General features: G+C 42.5%; 1 long non-coding RNA gene across 2 annotated transcripts in view; it reads left to right on the top strand.

Moving 5' to 3' along the window:
- Positions 1-20,181, top strand: part of LOC149123007 (uncharacterized) — a 207,774-nt gene that overhangs the window by 11,274 nt on the left and 176,319 nt on the right. The gene's annotated exons all lie outside the window — the stretch shown is intronic.

Below are 20,181 nucleotides of genomic sequence, written 5' to 3'. Positions count from 1 at the left end.
TCACACACCTCAGGATGAATGCAGTAAAGAAGTGGTGTCACTTTCTGCTTTCTTGATGTGATCATCATTTTTGAGTGCACACAGAAGTGGTAGTTAGGCTTGATGAGTGAACCTACCCCCTCAGGTAGGGCAATAAAACTTGGCAAGGACAGAAAGAGTGCAGTGTCATAACTTAATGAAATATGACCCCCATATTCACGTAGAATGCATTTTTAAGTATAGAGTATAAATTACTTCCCTTTTCTTTTTCTAGCATTTTTTCCCTTAATCTTCTCTCTGGAAAAAAACAAAACAAAACAGAAATAAATGGGTGAGTATCTTGGCTCCTAACATGGCATTTTTTCCATAATTATTTTCAATTCTGCTCAAATATTTGCAGTATATAAACACATGCAATATACATAGTTTTTCTTTTCTTTACCCGCACAATGAATACAGTAGCATATACTAGCAGAGTAAATATATTTTTGTCTCTAATATTACAACAGTTTTCTTAGTTCGATAACAAACTTTTTGTTCTTAATTCTAAGTGGTAGTCCATTCCAAATATGTGCCGAATCTTTTTTGGGGTCAGTGTCACTGGCTAAATAGACATTAAAATACAGTGAAGCAAAGCAAAAAGCATAATAATACACAGAATTAGCATGATGAAATATATAAAAGTAACTTACAACAATGGATTCATAAAGCAATGTCTAATGTGCCTAAATGACCAAATATGTTTGTTCTGGAAATGGTTTCATTAGGACAGGAGTACAGTGCTTTTGGAAAGACACAATGATTATATAACAAAGTTATGATATGTTTTCACACAAGTACAAGTCAAGCGCCGATTCCTGATTTTACTCTGGTCTACCTGTAGCATGCCAAGTGGATGTGGGTTCCAGGCTCCTCATCATTATGTGATTTTATTGGCATCTTGCTAAGGTCATTGTTATCCATGTCGCCCTTAGGGGAAGTGTACTTTTTTCCCCACTAATCAGTTAAAGGGGCAACTCTGAAGATGATGGTATGATGAGAATAAATCTATACCAGAAATAAATTAACCTGTGTTTACAGCTGCAAAAACAAAGTCTTGAGATTCAAATAGAATCTCATTGATTACCTTTCTCTAGCATCAAGGCCTTATCTGACAATCTGTTGGACAACTCAGAATGGGGAATTTTGCGTCTTCAATTACCTCATGCAATGCGCACATAATCTCCTATAGAAAATCCTGAAGAAAAATGTTGGACTGAGAATTAAAAACATATTAGGGAGAATGAGAAGTTCTGGAAAACTCAACTTTTTTTCCAAAAAGTAGAGGCTCTTGTGTGCTCTGATGGATGGTCTCCTGATCTATGTAGAGTAAGTTACTGGGAAGGAGCTGGGTGAAGTATTACAAAAGTAGCTGTCTGAGCCACTGCAGTGAGATAAGAAAGACATGGTAAAAATGCAGGGACTGGAAACAGAGACCACACTGTCCTTATTCTCAGATGACTAGACATCTCATTCCTACAGAAAACTTAGCCAACAGACTATTAAAATTAATGAAGGAGTTCAGTGAGGTTGCTAGACAGAATCCAACAAAAGAACAAAAATATCAACAGAGTTCTACATTTCCACCAACCAATTAAAAATATAATGGGAAATATAATGGCTTTCATTATTGAACAAAACTTGAAGTATCTAGAAAGGGACTTTAAATGAAGGAAGTACAGACAAATATTAAAACTCTAGTGAAGGCTATAAAAAAACAGTTTGGAATGTGGTAGGTGCCGAAGAATATTCGCTGCATGACTCTGAATCAGCAGAGGCATTCTCATAGATGAGAAAGTTAACTTTGGACAGCCCTCAGATGTTGACAGACTTTTTTTTTTTTTTTTTTTTTAATGTACTTCCAATATGGTGAGACGATGTAAAGTGACTAAGTAGGATTACAAATGTAATGTATAAGAGGAAATGACAGCAAAACCAGACAGCATCATGAAGTCATGGATATGCAGGTTAGGGTGCCATGAGCCAGTTGGTTCAATGACTTGTGCCTGGCAGTTAGGAAAAAGGCATTACACCAATTTTTTAATGAACAGAAGCTGGAAGGCTGGAGTGGATGATTGAAGTGGTTGATGGTGATCACTATTGGCGGAGAGATTGAAAACCTGACTGATAGGTTGACTTGAGCAAGATGAAATAAGATAGGGTTAGGAGCAAAGTCTTGTCCTTAGGTGCCAAAATGCAACGCAAAAATAGAGTATAGAGAGAAATGCCTTAACCGCATCACATGCGGAAAAAATTCCAGAGCTTGGAGAATTTTAAAGCTCAAATTTTAAGTATCAATTAACAGGATGGTGTAGCTAGCCCTTCTCTCACATGAAAAAGGGAGGAACAATAATCAGCTTTCAGGCTTCCTTAGCAAAGCAATAAGGGGTCACCATACAAGCCAACAACCCTAAACTTCATATTTGTAAGTCCAGCCTTCTGACATCAACACTTATCTCTCAGAAGCATTGCAGATTCAGAAGGTTTATCTGCTTTTCTCCTAAATCTCTTATTCTTGCGGGCATTTTCTGTCTGGGAGACCCTGTCCTGGCGAATTCACTTCTATCAATGAAGTTACGTATGCTCAAAATGAGGAGTCAAATCTCCCTCATTTCAAGTCTTCCCTGACTCTTAGAAACAGCTGAGTTTCCTACTTCTGTTCACTTTAGCAGCTTTCCACAGCTCGCCTCCATCACTGCTGTGATGGTTAAGGACTAATTTTTCTCTGGATTGTCAAAATAGTGTCCTAGCTCAACTCATTCCAAGCGTGCATGGCTATCTACTGCTTCTGGAATATACTTTCTTTTTCAAATATGATTTATTTATTTGAGAGACTAAGAGAAAGATCTTCAATCCGCGATTTCACTCCCCAAATGGCTGCAGTGGCCAGGGCTGGGACAGGCTAAAGGCAGAGCCAGGAGCTTCTTCCAGGTCTCCCACATGGGTGGCAGGGGCCCAAGCACTTGGGCCAGCACTGAAGGCGGCAGCTTTATCTGCTATACCACAATGCAGGCCCCTGGGAACATACTTCCTGAAACACAGATGTGATCATGTTACTTCCCAACTCTAGACCATTCAACAGTTCTCACTCAGCATTTCCACCGTTCATATATGTGCGGTATCTATGAGAATATTTGGAGCATGCAAACTCAATACCTAGGTTAACATACATAAAACAGAAATTTTTAGCAGAATGATATACAATAAAAATGTAGTTCATTCAAAATATTAAATGAAAAGGGCTAGTCTATTTTTTTTAATGTGTTTAAGTATCCATATTTACTTTTAAATAACTTTTGGATGTAATGATATAAAGTTCAGTTTATTTCAGTCTTTTGATGTAGCAGTTATACTCAGGGTATCTCAAAAATAAGTAGAACTGTCTCATTGGCTATTGCCAAAACATAATTTTTATTTTCCTGTGCCACCCAATTATTTAATCTTTTTAATAAAATTCATCTTCCTTTATTTCAATATGTTGTTCTTGTGAACTAAAGCATATGACCTTCAATGTTTTTAACACCAATAGTAAATACTTGTTGAAATTCTTTATAAAATTTTAGACAAGTGGGCCAGTTCTGTGGCATAGCTGGTGAAGCCGCAGCCTGTGGTGCCGGCATCCCATGTGGATACCTTTTTGAGACCCAGCTGCTCCATTTCTAATTGAGTTCTCTGCTATGGCCTGGGAAAACAGTTGAAGATGGCCCAAGTCCTTGGGCCCAGGGACTCACATGAAAGACCGAGAAGAAGCTCCTGGCTCCTGGCTTCGGATCAGCCCAGCTCCGGCCACTGTGGCCATTTGGGAGTGATCCAGTGGATGAAGGATTCTCTCTCTCTACCTCTCTACCTCTCTGTAACTCTGCCTTTCAAATAAACAAATCTTTAGAAAAAAAATTCAGACAAGTTAGAAATTTTTTATTTTCATGTCATTGAGTGTGTAATTATGGGAACTATACTTATACATTGTTTTTGGCAAGGAAATCACATAAAGAAGGGTTGCCATTTTGAAAAGTTTTGCCTGTACATGTTTCTCTTGAAAAGCAGTTACTTCCAGCCGGCGCCGCGGCTCACTAGGCTAATCCTCCACCTTGCGGCGCCGGCACACCGGGTTCTAGTGCTGGTCGGGGCGCCGGATTCTGTCCCGGTTGCCCCTCTTCCAGGCCAGCTCTCTGCTGTGGCCCAGGAGGGCAGTGGAGGATGGCCTAGGTCCTTGGGCCCTGCACCCGCGTGGGAGACCAGGAGAAGCACCTGGATCCTGGCTTTGATCAGCGTGATGTGCCGGCTGCGGCGGCCATTGGAGGGTGAACCAACGGCAAAAGGAAGACCTTTCTGTCTCTCTCACTGTCCACTCTGCCTGTCAAAATAAATAAATAAATAAAATAAATAAATAAAAGAAAAGCAGTTACTTCCTCAGTCTGTTAAATTCCAGCTTTTACTCTGAAAGGCCACGTAAGGTGTTTATTTAAGAGAATCTGTTAGGGGCCCACATGGTGGTGCAGCAGGTTAAGCAGCTGACTGTGGCACTGGCATCCCATACGGGTGCCGATTCCAGTCGTGGCTGCTCCAATTCCAATCCAGCTACCTGTTAATGCTCCAGGGAAGAAGTGAAAGATGACTCAAGTACTTGGGCCCTTGCTACCCACGTGGGACAAGGGGATGGAGTTCAAGGCTCCTGGCTTCTGTCTGACTCAGCCCTGGCAGTTGTGAGCATTTGGGAAGTGAACCAGCTGATGGAAGATTCTCTCTCTCTCTCTCTCTCTCTCTCAAATAAAGTCTTCTAAAAAAATCCACAAGGTAGTTTGCTAAACATAGTCTATTTCCATCATAAAATAGGTAAGCAAATTTTGAACATCTGTTTATTTGTAAAAGAAAATAGAAAACGCATCTTTAAATATGAAAGTTCTTTTGAAATTCTTTGAGGTAATCAGCAAATCTCTGAGTAGATTTTTCATTTTCTTGTTTTACTAAAATGTGAGTTAAAAATATTATAGTGGCTGTTGTTGTGGTATAAGGGGTTAAGCCACCTCTGGCCATGCTGGCATCCCATATGGATGCCAGTTTGAGTCTCGGCTGCTCCACTTAATTTTTAAGATTTATTTCTTTGAAAAGTGGAATTACAGAGAGACAGAGAGAGAGGTCTTCCATCTGCTGGTTCACTCCCCAGATGGCCTCAACAGCTGGAGCTGCACTGATCCGAAGCCAGGAGCTTCTTCCCCATCTCCCACCAGGTGCAGGGGCCCAAGAACTTGGGCCATCTTCTACTGCTTTCCCAGGCCATTAGAGAGCTGGATCAGAAGAGGAGCAGCTGCGACATGAACCAGTGCCCATGTGAGATGCACCGCGGGTGGAGGCTTAGCCCACTATACCACAGTGCCGGCCCCAGCTGCTCCTCTTTTTATCCAGCTCCCTGCTAATGCACCTGGGAAAATAGTAGAGGGTGGCCCAAGTCCTTGGACCCCTGTACCCATGTGGGAGATCTGGAAGAAACTCCTGGTTTTGACTTGGCCCAGCCTTTTCTTTCTCTCCCTCTATTTCTCCTTCTATAACTCTGCCTTTCAAATACATAAAATAAGGTTAAATACTATCAAGATTGGGCTACACTTTAAAAGTGTTATTTTTATACAATTATCCCATAAATTAAATGTTTATGTGCGTTATCATTTTTATATTCCTGTCTTGCTCATAGTGATGTGGGTAATGAATTGACTTTGTTGCTTTATCCTAGAAATGATTTTATTTTCCTTTTAGTTAGTTGTGGGATGCACAGATTAAAAACACAGGGAGATTTTGGAGGTCAAATTAAGAGTCTTGATTAGCCAATTGGTGACTTCCCTTTCACAGAGCAAGTCCAGAGAGGACAGTCCCGAGTTGCAGTGGTGGGGATTTTTAGAGGCAGGAACTACATTTTGGTGGCCTTGGCCATTATCAAGCAAGCAGAGGTACAGAAGCCAGAGATACGCCGGTTACAGCCGGAGGAGCAGACCGATATCTAGAACTTGTTTCTCTCTAAGGAACACTCCCTGCTCTGAAGCAACCAAGCAAGATAACCTCTAACCACCCAGGCAGGGAGGTTTTCCTGTGGGAAAACCTTAAGCTTAAAGCCACCCTGTCACAAGTTAGTATTTACTTAATTTATTTGAAAGAATTAACAGGGGGAAGAAGGGAGGTCTTCCATCCACTGGTTCATTCCCCAAATGGCCACAACAGCCAGAGCTGTACCAGGCCAAAGGCCAGGATCTTCCTCTGGGTCTTCATGTGTGGGTGCAGGGCCCTAAGCACTTGGGCCATTTAAGTGGCCTTCCCAGGTGCATTAGCAGGGAGCTGGATCAGAAGTAGAACCGCTGGCACTTGATCTGGCATCCATATGTGATTCTGGTGTTTCAGGCAGTGGCTTAACCTAGCCCCAAGTTAGTATGTATGTATGTATATATGTATTTGAAAGTCAGAGTTACACAGAGAAGGATAGAAGGAGGGAGGGAAGGAGGGAGGTCTTCCGTCTGCTGGTTCACTCCCCAAATGGCCACAATGGCTGGAGCTGAGCTGATATGAAGCCAAGAGCCAGGAATTTCCTCTGGGTCTCCTATACAGGTGCAGGGGCCCAAGCACTTGGGCCATCTTCCACTGCTTTTCCAGGCCATAGCAGAGTGCTGGATTGGAAGTGGAGCAGCCAGGACTCGAACTGGTGCCTGTATGAGATGCAGGCATTGCAGGTGCAACAAGATGGAGGAATCTGGAAAACATTATGCTGAGTGAATTAAGCCAGTCCCAAAGGGACCAATATCATATGTTCTCCCTGATCGGTGACAACTGAGCACCAAAGGGGAAACCTGTTGAAGTGAAATGGACACTATGAGAAACAGTGACTTGATCAGCTCCTGTTCTGACTGTTGATGTACAATGTAATACTTTATCCATTTTAGTATTTTTTTTGTTTTGTTCTAGTACTATTGGTTGAACTCTGTAATTAACACACAATTATTCTTAGGTGATCCCTGTTAATTCTTAGTGATCCCTGTTAAATATAAGAGTGGGAATAAGAGAGGGAGGAGATGTACAATTTGGGGCATGTTCAATCAGACTTGCCCCAAATGGTGGAGTTAGAAATGTGCCAGGGGATTCCAATACAATCCCATCAAGGTGGCATGTACCAATGCCATCTCACTAGTCCCAGTGATCAATTTCAGTTCACAATTGATCACACTGATAGGTCTAAGATTCAAAGGGATCACACAAACAAGACTAGTGTCTGCTAATACTAACTGATAGAATCAAAAAGGGAGAGAATGATCCAACACGGGAAGTGGGATACACAGCAGACTCATAGAATGACAGATGTCCTAAACAGCACTCTGGCCTCAGAATCAGCCCTTAAGGCATTCAGATCTGGCTGAAGAGCCCATGAGAGTATTTGAGGCATGGAAAGCCAAGACACTCTGGCAGAAAAAAAAAAAAAAGACCTAAATGAAAGATCCCGGCCGGTGCCGCGGCTCACTAGGCTAATCCTCTGCCTCGCGGCGCCGGCACACTGGGTTCTAGTCCCGGTCAGGGCACCGGATTCTGTCCCGGTTGCCCCTCTTCCAGGCCAGCTCTCTGCTGTGGCCCGGGAGTGCAGTGGAGGATGGCCCAAGTGCTTGGGCCCTGCATCCCATGGGAGACCAGGAGAAGCACCTGGCTCCTGCCATCAGATCAGCGCGGTGCGCTGGCCGCAGCGCGCTGGCCGCAGCAGCCATTGGAGGGTGAACCAATGGCAAAGGAAGACCTTTCTGTCTCTCTGTCTCTCTCTCTCTCTCTCATTGTCCACTCTGCCTGTCCAAAAAAAAAAAAAAAAAAAATCCCTGCGAGTGAGATCCCAGTGGAAAGAATGGGGCATCAAAGAAGGAGGTACCTTTCTCTGAAGGGAGGAGAGAACTTCCACTTTGACTATGACCCTGTCGAAATAAGATTGAAGTCAGCGAACTCAAAAGGCTTCCATAGCCTTGGCAACTCATGACTAGAGCCTAGGGAGATTACTGATGCCATAAACAAGAGTGTCAAATTGTTAAGTCAACAACAGGATCACTGTGCACTTACTCCTCGTGTAGGATCTCTGTCCTTAATGTGCTGTACATTGTGATTTAATGCTATAACTAGTACTCAAACAGTATTTTTCACTTTGTGTTTCTATGTGGGTGGAAACTGTTGAAATCTTTACTTAATATATGCTAAACTGATCTTCTGTATATAAAGAGAATTGAAAATGAATCTTGATGAGAATGGAATGGGAGAGGGAGTGGAAGATGGGAGGGGTGTGAGTGGGAGGGAAGTTATGGGGGGGGGAGCCATTATAATCCATAAACTGTACTTTGGAAATTTATATTTACTAAATAAAAAAAAAACATGGATACATTTCATGAACAATGTTGATCAAATTAAGACAAATAAAAGAATGTCATGTTCACTGTAAATAAAAAAAAGTAGCTGTGATCCCTGCCTGAAGGACTTTTATAGTCTTACAAAAAGGATAAGATGTAGCCATAAACCAAAAATGAAATAAAGTGCAATATGGGTGTTACAGCCAAGGAGAGACTGGAAAGTCAAGAAAGTGAGAAGTCTCAGGCTACAGGATGCAGAGTGGAATGTCACAGGTGGGAAGACATGGGCATTTTTATTAGGAATGACTTTGAAGATAGTTTTGGACGATAATTAGGTTTGCAACATTTTTCTCTGGTTCTTAAAGTGTGCATTGGCTTTGTCCACACTCATCAGTGCCTTGCCTTCTCTTTTCTTTCTTTTTAGTTTAGTTTTACTACTTTCTCCCTCATACGGGCCAATAGGACACAAGCATCTAATTGCAGCAAATTCTTACACATTCCAAGTTACCCCCACAAAAACAGGTCACCATGGTAACCACACAAAAAGGACTAGAGGACAGAAGCAAAGTATTTACTCACTGTCTGATGGGCTCTGCACGATTCTCATTCAACCTGGTGTTGGCTTTGAGATTTAGGTGCCAGTCATGGCTTAATTTTTAAATTATTAACAGATTGCCAACTTTACCAGGCCTTTTGATATGGATGATTGTGCTGAGCAGTGAAGTTACAACTGTTGACTTTTTAATACAGAAATCTTACGTAGAACTGTTGGTTTATGGCACAGAGTGACTCCAAGAGCTTTGCAATGCTTACTGATGGAATTCAAGAGGACAGAAGGGTCACTGGCTGAAGGTAGAGTCTTAAGAATTAAGAAAAGAAGGTAGTAGCTGATTTGAAAGAATTTTGCTAAGGGCCCCGCTCTTTAGTTCTGTGACATCCCTGATAAGGATATGCACCAACCAGCTGGCACCGAGACTCCTCACTGACTATTTTATGTCGAAGTCTTTAACTAATAGACTATCGGAGTACAATTTACTCTACTTTAGCTAGTTTTAATCCTTCGGTGAAGGAGGTTTTGACGATGACACAGAAAGCCATTTAGGCTCATAAATATGTGTAACATTTTCTGAATTGGGGAATAGGACCCACTCTTCATCGCTACTATTGTCTGGGTACCTCTTTGAAGTGCAAAAACATTACAACTTCAAAGGCAGTCCGGGAAGATGGCGTCTGCAGCTCATGGCAGCTCTGAAGGTGTAGACAAACAAGCAGCGGGTCACTCCGTGGTAGGTTTGCTGGGGACCTTGGCGTAATTGACCTTTCTCCATCACAGATAATTAAAATCTGTGTACAACATTGCTTCCTTGACACTTCACTTTACAAATCATGCTCTATGTGTATGTTGCTATATGCTAAGGGATTCTATAATATAAATGTCATCTGTTGGCGGAAAAAAAAAAAAAAAACAAAACAACAAAGCTGGACCCTTGTTTGGGAAGCCTGGTAGGCAGGAGAGAAATAAGTCATCGTGTGAAGGAATAGATCTAAGTAGTGTTGCTGCTCCGTGATACAGATCCAGCCGTGTGCATATCTGGAATTAGCTGAATTGAACTAAAACACTTACTTTGCATCTTTTTCAGCTAGTTCTCTTTATTTAGCAGCTGAGCACGGGATGCTTGGAGTAAGATTTTCTTTCAATGAAGGGATTTGCTTCTTACTAGAGGAGTCCACACAATGCTGAACTAATTCTACTCCAGGGGCAAAAAAGAAAGGCGAAATATACAATTAAATTTTTTTCCTACATAAAGAATATTTGTTTGTAACAGGAACAGTAACAATAACAACAATACACAAGAGAATGCTCACTTTGTATATCTGTAATAATGCTTGGATACGATCTGCGTTCTCTTTGTACTTTGTGCTAGATATCTAATCCTTTTGCCTTCTGAACTGGGCTGTGTAGATGAAGGAAAGTAACGAAGCCTTTACTGATTCACCGGTCTCTCCCCACCATTACAGCCCTCAAGGAAGAATTAGGGCCAATGTCATGATTCCTTCTTGTTTGGAATGTTGCTACATCCCAACTTCTTAATTCAGTCAATCTTTTGAAAAGAGGTGGTAAGTTTGAGTGAGTGAATTTCTGGAGTTAAAATCTGATAAACACAAGATTCGCTGAGTTTTAAGCCTGCAGGTTAATGGGGGGCAGATGTTGCTTGGACGAGGGCTGGTAGATATGGTCCCATCCTGCAGTGCCTGCATATACCATCTTTAAAAGCCTGAAGACAACACCAAGAGAATCTTGTACAGGGTTCTTCACCAACCTTAGGGAAACTGGGAGAGTGACTTTGACCTTTGTCTATCTCCAGTGAAAAACACAGGCTGGTCAACAAAAGGAATTTCTGCTAAATCCTAGAAATTCTTCCACAATAGCATTTAAGTGTATGATTTTCTCAGTTAGGAAATAACTGACACTGTCTTTTCCTCCCTTCAGTAAAATTCATTCAGTCTTCCTTTTTTTTTTTTGACAGGCAGAGTGGACAGTGAGCGAGAGATGGAGAGAAAGGTCTTCCTTCCATTGGTTCACCCCCTGAAATGGCCGCTACGGCTGTCGTGCTGCACCGAGCCAAAGCCAGGAGCCAGGTGCTTCCTCCTGGTCTCCCATGCGGATGCAGGGCCCAAGGACTTGGACCATCCTCCACTGCCTTCCTGGGCCACAGCAGAGAGCAGGACTGGAAGAGGAGCAACCAGGACTAGCACCTGGGGTGCTGGCGCCGCAGGCGGAGGATTAGCCTAGTGAGCCATGGTGCCGGCCAAGTCTTCACTTCTTAATGAAGGTTCCTGCTTCATATAGAACTTATGATATATTTGTGTGGTTTTCTCTTGCCTTTTTAAGACATACATTTTTAAAAACTGTCTAGATTTCATTTTTAACCATTTATTTTTATTTATTTGAAAGGGAGAGGAAGAGAGAGGGAGAGAGAGATATCTTCCACTTGCTGGTTCACTCCCCAAATGCCAGCAATAGCTGGGGCTGGGCCAGGTCAAAGCCAGGAGCCAGGAACTCAATGTAGGTCTCCCATTTGGGTAATAGGAATCCTAGTACTTGAGCCATTATCTGCTGCTTCTCAGGGTGTGCATGAGCAGGAAACTAGACTTGAGAGTGGGGCAAGGGATGAAACCCAGGCACTCTGAAATGGGATGCAGGGGTCCCAGTAGCATCTTAATGGCTGTGCCAAATACCTGTTTCCTTTTCTTTTGTTAATTTGTCTCTGGCTATAGGGCTGTCAGCCACGAACTGAGGACCTGTGAGAGAAAAACACTTGTCCTTCCCTACCACAATTTGCCAAAATAACCAAAATGGGTGAACTATGGCATCACATGGTTGTAGTCTCCTGGATTAGGACTTAAAGCCAGCAAACTATTCTCTTGTTAGAGGGGTGATGGCTGTAGACATATCAGTCCCCAAAGAAGCCATAGATTAAAAAAAATTATATTTACCTCTTAAATAGCTTTGAGCAAAGTATGATTCATGAGGGGGGAAATTATGGAGAGAGGAGAAAAGAACTTTTTTTCTGATTGACTAATTTGGATTTTGTTTTTACAAATTAACCAGTTATTTCCCTTACTAACATGTCATACAGATATTTAATTTTTTAAGGAAATGAGACATAAAATTCCATTTCTGCGGAATAAAATATAGAGGATTAGTTTCCTTATTTAAAAGAGTTTTTGAGTGCAAGAAAAATGTCCATTATGGAAAGTTAGAGGAAAGAAATAAATTTGACATTACAAAAAAGTCATAGATCATTTGTAAGATCTCCTTTATTTGCTTTATAATTCAGCTGATATGAAGAAAAATGTAGGAAAAAACATACCAAAGTCAGAAGGTGAAGGAGAAACCTTCCTTTTTATGCCTTCATGGGAAAAAAGAAAAATGACTTAGTACTGTAAGAGGCTCTGGCCTGAGGACCGCCAACCTTGAATCTTATTAACCATCAGGCTTTCACATACGCGAGTGACAGGATTGTGCAGTAGTCACCTTGACGCTGAAGTCCTAGCTGTGCTAGCACAGCTGATAGTGAGCATGGTGTTCTGACATAATCAAATACCAGGAGGGCCCCTGGTCAAGAATCAGGTAGGAGATGTGGAATTCTCCAGCTTTAGCATTCTAGAATATTCAAAAATCACTTTCTTATGGGTTGAGTTGTGTAACAGCCCACTTTTTGTTATTTTAACTAAAATGCCTGAGAGGAGCTACTTAGGTAGGAAATAAGGTATTTTTAAAAACATTAAATTGTTATTTTAAATTTATTTTTGTTTTTATTTTTTTGAGAGATCGATCGATCTTCTGTCTGCTGGTTCACTCACATTCTCACAACAGTCAGGGCTGGGCCAGGTAGAAGCCAGGAGCCAGAACTCAATCTAGATTTCCCACGTGGGTGTCAGGAACCCATGACAGATGAGCCATCATCTTCACCTCCTAGAGTGTGCATTAGCAGGAAGCTGGAATTGGAAGCCGAGCTTTTGTTCCACTATAAAATTATTCCACCATTTCAGTCTTTCCACCATAGAATGCAGGCATCCCAAGTAGCACATTACCTATTGTTCCAAACACACTCCACCCAGGAAAAAGGTTTGTTTCAGCTTGCAGTTTTGGAGGTTCACAATCTAAGACTGGGTAACCCCATTGGTTCAGGCATGTTGTGAGGCTGGAAGATGGCAGAAGACAATCACATGGTGAACCAGGAAGCCGAGACAACACAGTGAGCACCTTCTTCATATCTGACCACCCCTCTGAGAATTATATTCTGAGGGCAAGCCCCCATTGTCCTAAAGACCTCCCAGCTGCCATTATTAGGTCAAGTCTCCACCCTTAATCCAAGCGTTAACATAGAACTTTAGAGTTTAAACATTTGCATGAGTTTGGGGAACCAGATTTTATTTAAACTAAGAAATTGCATTGTGGGTGTGCACGTGCACATGCGCGCGTGTGTGTGTGTGTGTGTGTGCGCGCACCGTGTGTACTTTGGCCTCTTTTTTCCAACAAAGCTCTTAAAAAATTAGTTGAGATGATAAGATAAGCTGTACTTGTTTGGGTGTTATTTGTTCATTTGGAAAGGGAAAAATAGTTTTGCATGAGTTGAAGAGCTAAAGTAGTTTTTCTTTATGTTGATGGTACCTAAGTAGATTCTTGGGTCCTCTGAGATGGGCGAGGCTGTCGGCCAGGACTCTGGAAGAATGTGGTCCTGGTTCTTCTTGCTAACAAGTTCCAATGACAGTATGACAACAACGTAGGGCTATTCCTCGAGGCTCATGTGTGAGAATACTGTGTACTTGTGCAGTATTCAGCTACCCAGGGGTCTTCAAGTGAATTTAAGAATAATGATGAACATGCTGACTTGTTGGTTCCTTGGATGTTTCTTCCCAGAAACTCGGAAAGAGAATCAGGGGCTGTTCCTTCCTCTTCTTTTCCATTCTATTTGCCCTTATTAGCGGAGGAGGGACTGCTGAACTGGATTGGTCATCATGGCCTCATAATTGACCTGCAGCTCAAAAATCTTCTCTTTGGAGAATTAGCAGCAGGGGGCTGTAAGGTGACCTCTGTTTTGCATAATAATGCTCCTTTGCTGAGTTAAAATGGCCTTCTTGTCCTTTTGTCCAGAAAAACTGCTTTTCGATGTCCATGAGGAAATTAAACAGCCTTAAGAAACTTCTCAAGAACTCTCTTAAAATCTCCAGTAACCATTCCCTCTCCAGCCCAAATGTCTCTTGCAAGCCGGGAGGAGCAGGAGGCATGACTGCACATTTCTCTGCAGGTTGGAAGCTGGAGAGAGGACTGAGTGTCCGTGAACTTTGCACTGTGGGTTCACGTTGGAGTGGCTGCCTGTGCCACCTGTTGTGGGCATGCGGGGAGCACCAGGCCCTGCTCAGCCTGCAGCACATGGCACCCCTTGATAACTCTGCTTAACGTCACCCCAGGGGAAGCTTTGTGGGAAGTGCAGTCACTTTGCCGGGGCAATAGTGTACACCGACATCCCATTCAACCCTTTTTTCTGACATTAGCACATGTGAATGGGCCACCAGTGAAGCCATTCAGGGAGAACAGGCAACCAGGGTTTCTGGGTGGCCCAGGGCTGAGCTGAGAATTCTTGTTAATGGACTGCAAGACTGAGCCTATTGAGGTACATGAACTCGGTGACCAAAGAAAAGTGAGACAAAGATGTCCCTCACAGGAACCTGGAGGTCAGAAGTGGACAAAAGCAGACATGGACCAGTCAAAGCTAGATGATGACTGAGCTGAAAAGGGAACACGGATCCCCACGGCGGGGGGCGGGGAGGGAAGCCTGACTGATTTCTCAGAAATCTCTAAATGCCCCACACCCCGAGAGCCGAGAGCCAGGCCTTTGCTCCGGTTGCAGGTGGATTGTGAAGTTATTTTGAAAAAATGGTTTCTTCCCCTTCCACTTGTCGTTATGGTGATTTCCTATTCGGTAGCACTTAGAAGAGGCCTGTAATAACTAGACCGAAAAGAGAGGGTCACAAAATGGGAACTGGAAAAAGCCCTGTTTAAAAGCGAACGGTGACCCTGGAGCACTGCCCACAATGCTGGCGCTCGCTTTTCCAGCTCTCAAGGACTAGGAAAATGTGCTTTGAGAACCAGCACTGTTGCATGTTTTGGGGCTATAACTTTAACACAGTAGCGTGATTTTTTTGTTGTAAGATACAGAAGAGATAGTATAGATTTGAAGTTTTGCAGGAAAAGAATAATTGGAAAAGCTTGTGGGATCACTTTGCATCTCCGAACACTGTTGATAATAGCATCCTTAATTCTGGTGTCTGTGGGAGTGATAGTGGTCCCTTAGGAATTAAATAACTGAGTTATGCAGATGTCTACTGAGCTACTACTCACATGTTTGTGAAACGTAAAAAGTGATCTGTTGTTTTTTGAAATAGTATTTCAATCACTGTTTTAATAATTCAGTGGAAACCAAGTGTTTGAAATTTGGTTAAAAACTTTACCGCTTCTTGAGATTGTAATTTTTTTTATTTTATTTTTTGATAGGCAGAGTGGACAGTGAGACAGAGAGAGACAGAGAGAAAGGTCTTCCTTTGCCGTTGGTTCACCCTCCAATGGCCGCCGCAGCCAGTGCGCTGTGGCCGGCGCACCGCGCTGATCCGATGGCAGGAGCCAGGTACTTATCCTGGTCTCCCATGGGATGCAGGGCCCAAGCACTTGGGCCATCCTCCACTGCACTCCCTGGCCACAGCAGAGAGCTGGCCTGGAAGAGGGGCAACCGGGACAGAATCCGGCGCCCCAGCTGGGACTAGAACCCGGGACTGTGGCCGGTGCCGCTAAGTGGAGGATTAGCCTAGTGAGCCGCAGCGCCGGCCCGAGATTGTAATATTTTAAAATGTTCAGAATTGTTTTTTTCTTTTGAAAGTTTATTTGAAAGGCAGAGTAACAGAGGAAGAGACAGAGCGAGAGAGATCTTCCATCTACTGGATCACTCCCCAAATGTCACCAATGGCTAGAGCTGGGCCAGGCCAAAACCAGGAGCCAGGGGCCAGGAACTCCTTCCAGGTCTCTCATGTGGGTAGCAGGTACCCCAACACTTAGACCATCTTCTGCTGCCTTCCTAGGCATGCTAGCAGGAAGCTGGATCGGAAATGAGGTAGCCAGGACTTGAACTCCAATATGGGATGCAGATGTCCCAAATGGTGACTTAACCTGCTACACCACAATGCTCACCCCCGGAATTTTGATTTTATAAGATTTTAGGAACCTAAAAATACCTGTAATGTTTTTCTTTGAGAAAAGGACTGGGCGGGCGGGGTGGTGGTGGTAGTGTTTGTTTTAATTCTATCATGACGAATGCAACTATTTTATGGAGATTTAAAAACTGTGATTGAAGGTAAAAGAGATCTGAATCTTAACAAAAGCCATATCTGTTTAAACTGAAACACAATTTCATGAGGGAGAGAACTTCAGAGTCTGTTTAGTTCTGTTTATCAATGGTGAGAATAGAACCTATAGTTTAGCGGGTTGTTAGTGGCCCATCTAACATTTGGATTTATTTAATTTTATTTTCCAAATAAGTTTATTTATTTGGAAGGCTGAGAAAAGGAGAGAGATCTTTTATCTGCTGGTTCACTCTCCAAACTATCTCAACAGCCAGGGCTGGATCAGGGGGAAGCCAGGAGTCAGGAACTCTGTCTGGTCAACCATGGGTATGGTAGGGACCAAAATACTTGAGCCATAATCTGCTACTTTCCAGAGTGTGTACTATCAGGACACTGGATGAGAAATGGAGATGAGACTCGATCTCAGGCACTCCAGTAAGGGATGTCAGCATCGCAAGCAGTGGCTTACCAGGTGTGCAACAATGCCTGCATTTAACACTTGGATTTTAAAGTTCCACTTAGGGGCTGGCCCTGTGGCTTAGCGGGTAAAGCTACCGCCTGCAGTGCTGGCATCCCATATGGGCACCGATTCTAGTCCCAGCTGCTCCTCTTCTGATCCAGGTCTCTGCTATGGCCTGGGAAAGCAGTGGAAGATGGCCCAAGTCCTTGGGCCCCTGCACCTGTGTGAGAGACCAGGAAGAAGTCCTGGCTTTGGATTGGTGCAGCTCCGGCTGTTGTGGCCAATTGGGGAGTGAACCATCGGATGGGAGACCTCTGTTTCTCTCTGCCTCTCCTTCTCTCTCTCTGTGTAACTCTGACTTTCAAGTAAAATAAATAAATCTTAAAAAAAAAAAGTTCCACTTAATCTCGATATGGGAATTGTTGCATTCAAGTCGTGTTAAATCTTTTCTTGTTAAGGGCCAGAATCCTTAAATTTTGATGTTGTATACATTAAATTTGACAAATGTAAAATTTATTTACATGCTACATATGTATCTTTGTTACTAGCCTTCCATTAAATATTTTCCCAATTTTTTTGAATTTATAGTAAAAGATTACATGAACAGTATAAAAGTAGACTTTCTCTAAAAACAAATCTTTGAAACAATGTAGCTTTTTTTGCATTTCTGAAATCAGATTTTTTTTTCACCTTCATAAGATCTCCTTTCTTTTAGTATATCCAATCTAGAGAGTGTCTAATATTTCTGCTTTAGACTACTGTCCAAATGTGTAGCTAAAATGATTTTATCTACATTTATTGTTCCCAGTAACCTTTCTCTTTGTCCTGAGTCCTTAGTTTTTGTGAAGGGGTCCAGGGCATGCCACACCAACACATGTCACTTTGTTATAAAGCTTATTTTAAGCTGAAGACAACTGAGAAACAGCAGTCACAGGAAAGTCCTCTGCCTTCACGGAGGGCATCCATTACCCCTTGTACAGGTGATAGAAAATTCCATTTGTATTAGTGTTCCCCTTTCCCATATCAGGAAGGCCTGAGAGGGTACAAGGCAGACTATAGAACCAACTTTTCTAAGCAACCTCATCTATCATACACTCCCTTTTCACCTCCTCACAGTTCACCCCCCCCCCCCCCAGGAGCCCAGCTCCTTTTCCTTTGTCTAGTCTCCTTTCCGTTATTTATTGCCCTTTGTTAAAATGGTAAGTGTGCCCCAGAGTACAGCTGGTGATTTGAATTTTCTTATTTTCTGTGAAGCTTCCCATATATGAAATGTCAACATTACTAAAGTGTGTGTGCCTTTTCTAATGTTACACTATGTTTTGTCAGTTTAATTCACAGACCACAGACTCAGACAGTAGAGGAAAAGCTTTTTCCTCCCCTATGCTAATTACTAAATTCCTCCTAAGGTTTCTCCCATTGTACTGTTTTCATCTCTGCTTTCCAGTTCTTAGGGCATTGTGTTTCCATGTGGTTTTGCTCAAATGGTTTTTATGTCATTTGAATCATTATTTTCAGTTAAAATTTAAGCTTTCAAGTGCTTGACTATTAGAAATGTCTTGATATTGAGTGGAAATGGGCCCATAAGGGAACACTGTTAATATCACTAGTGGTGTATTTTCAGGAGGTAAGAAGAAATCGGAATTTGTAAACTTTGTCTTTTCAGTAAATAATTAAATATTTGGGCTTTCTTTTAAAGGAAAGTGACTTTAAATGCCTAGATTTTGTTTGACAATATTGCCAAGGTAAAATTGGGATAAATCAATAGATTATTATTACCCATAGAAATTTTATTTAAATCTAAATTTTCTAAAATAAGGGTGCTTCAGATTATGCCTAGAAAAGTTTAGGAGTGAGAATTTGCCTAGTGGTTAAGATGGCCATGTTTGCCATTGGTGTACCTGAGTTTGGGATCCCAACTCTGGCTTCTGCCTCCAGCTTCCTAACAATACAGACCCTGGGAGGCTGTGATGATGATGCAAGTATTGGGTTCCTGCCACCCATATGGGGGGCCTGGATTGAACTTTGACTCCAAGCTTCAACTCTGGCCCAACCCCAAGGCTTTTATGGGCATTAGGGAGTGAACCAGTGAATGGAAGTACTCTCTCCATCTCTATATCTCTTTTTGTCTCTGTCTTCCTCTCAAATTGGAAAAAAAACTATTTTGCTGAAAATTTCTTTTTTGTAATCCCTGCAGTTTCCTCATATATGTATTTTCAAGAACTTTTTTTGAAGATTTCTTTTTTTTTTTTTTTTTGAAGATTTATTTATTTTATTGGAAAGGTAGAGTTACAGAGAGAGAGAGAGAGAGAGAAAGAGAGAGATCTTCATCCGCTGGTTAACTCCCCAAATGGCCACAATGGCCAGGGCTGAACTGATCTGAAGCCAGGAGGCAGGAGCTTCTTTGGGGTCTCCTGCATGGGTACAGTGTCTCAAGTACTTGAGCCATCTTCTGCTGCTTTCCCAGGCACATTAGCAGGGATTTGGATCAGAAATAGCGCAGACAGGACTTGAACTGGTGCCCATGTGGGATCCCTGCACCGCAGAGGGTGGTTTTTCCTGCTACGCCACAGTGCTGGCCCCTTGAAGGCTGCTTTTATGCATTGATTTCAAAACTTTTTGCACGTAAAAAGTTTATCTTTTAATTCCATTTTTACCACAACTATTTTGAGGTACTCTCATATATAAGTGAATGGAAATAAGAGTTAATGTGAGTTTCTGTGTCTTGATTTTATGTTTTACACCCAAGAAACTGTTGGGTTTGGATTTATTACTGTATTCATTATTAGTATTCTATGATATTTTCCACTTAGGCCCTGCCACTACGTGTGAGAAGTTATGCCAAGCATTGGATGTGCACTTTCTCATTTAATTCTCACAGCAGCTCCATCAAGTAGGTGCCTTCTGACTCCTGTTTGACAGAAGGGGAAGCATCAGCCTTGACAGCTTAAATACCTCGCCCGTGATTGCCTGATGATTAATGCAGAGTGCAGAGAGAGTTTGTAGAAATGGTCCAGCCCCAATTCCTTCGAAGAAACAAGAGTTTCTTACTCTGCACTGGTTGTGCCCTTTCTCGCTCCTTCGTTAGTGAAGATAGGGGCCTTCTTAGAAGCTGCCCATCTTCAGGAGTTCAGCCAAGGGCAGGGAAAGTGTATGTGGATGCGTCGGACCACAGACTGTAGCTAGGCCTCCTGGTCACAGGAGCCGTTGTGGTCGGAGGACCTAGGGAAGGTCAGACCACTGCCTGTGTGCCTTCTTACCAGGACCATTTGCTCGTCAGATGGATGTGATAAAACACCTTTCTTCTTTTTTTAAACCTCCTCAAAGCAGCATTTATCCACCCTTTGGATTCCAAACCTTTATTTTAGAAGTCTGGCATTTCATAATGGCCTATCTTGATGTGGACTGACACACATGGTGCTGTCTGAACACACAAGGACAACAGCCAAAGAG

The sequence above is a fragment of the Oryctolagus cuniculus genome, chromosome 12 (assembly GCF_051225735.1).
Source record: "Oryctolagus cuniculus isolate XC-2025 breed Fujian yellow rabbit chromosome 12, ASM5122573v1, whole genome shotgun sequence".
NCBI classification, from domain to species: domain Eukaryota; kingdom Metazoa; phylum Chordata; class Mammalia; order Lagomorpha; family Leporidae; genus Oryctolagus; species Oryctolagus cuniculus.
This window is presented reverse-complemented; position numbering and strand designations above follow the sequence as displayed.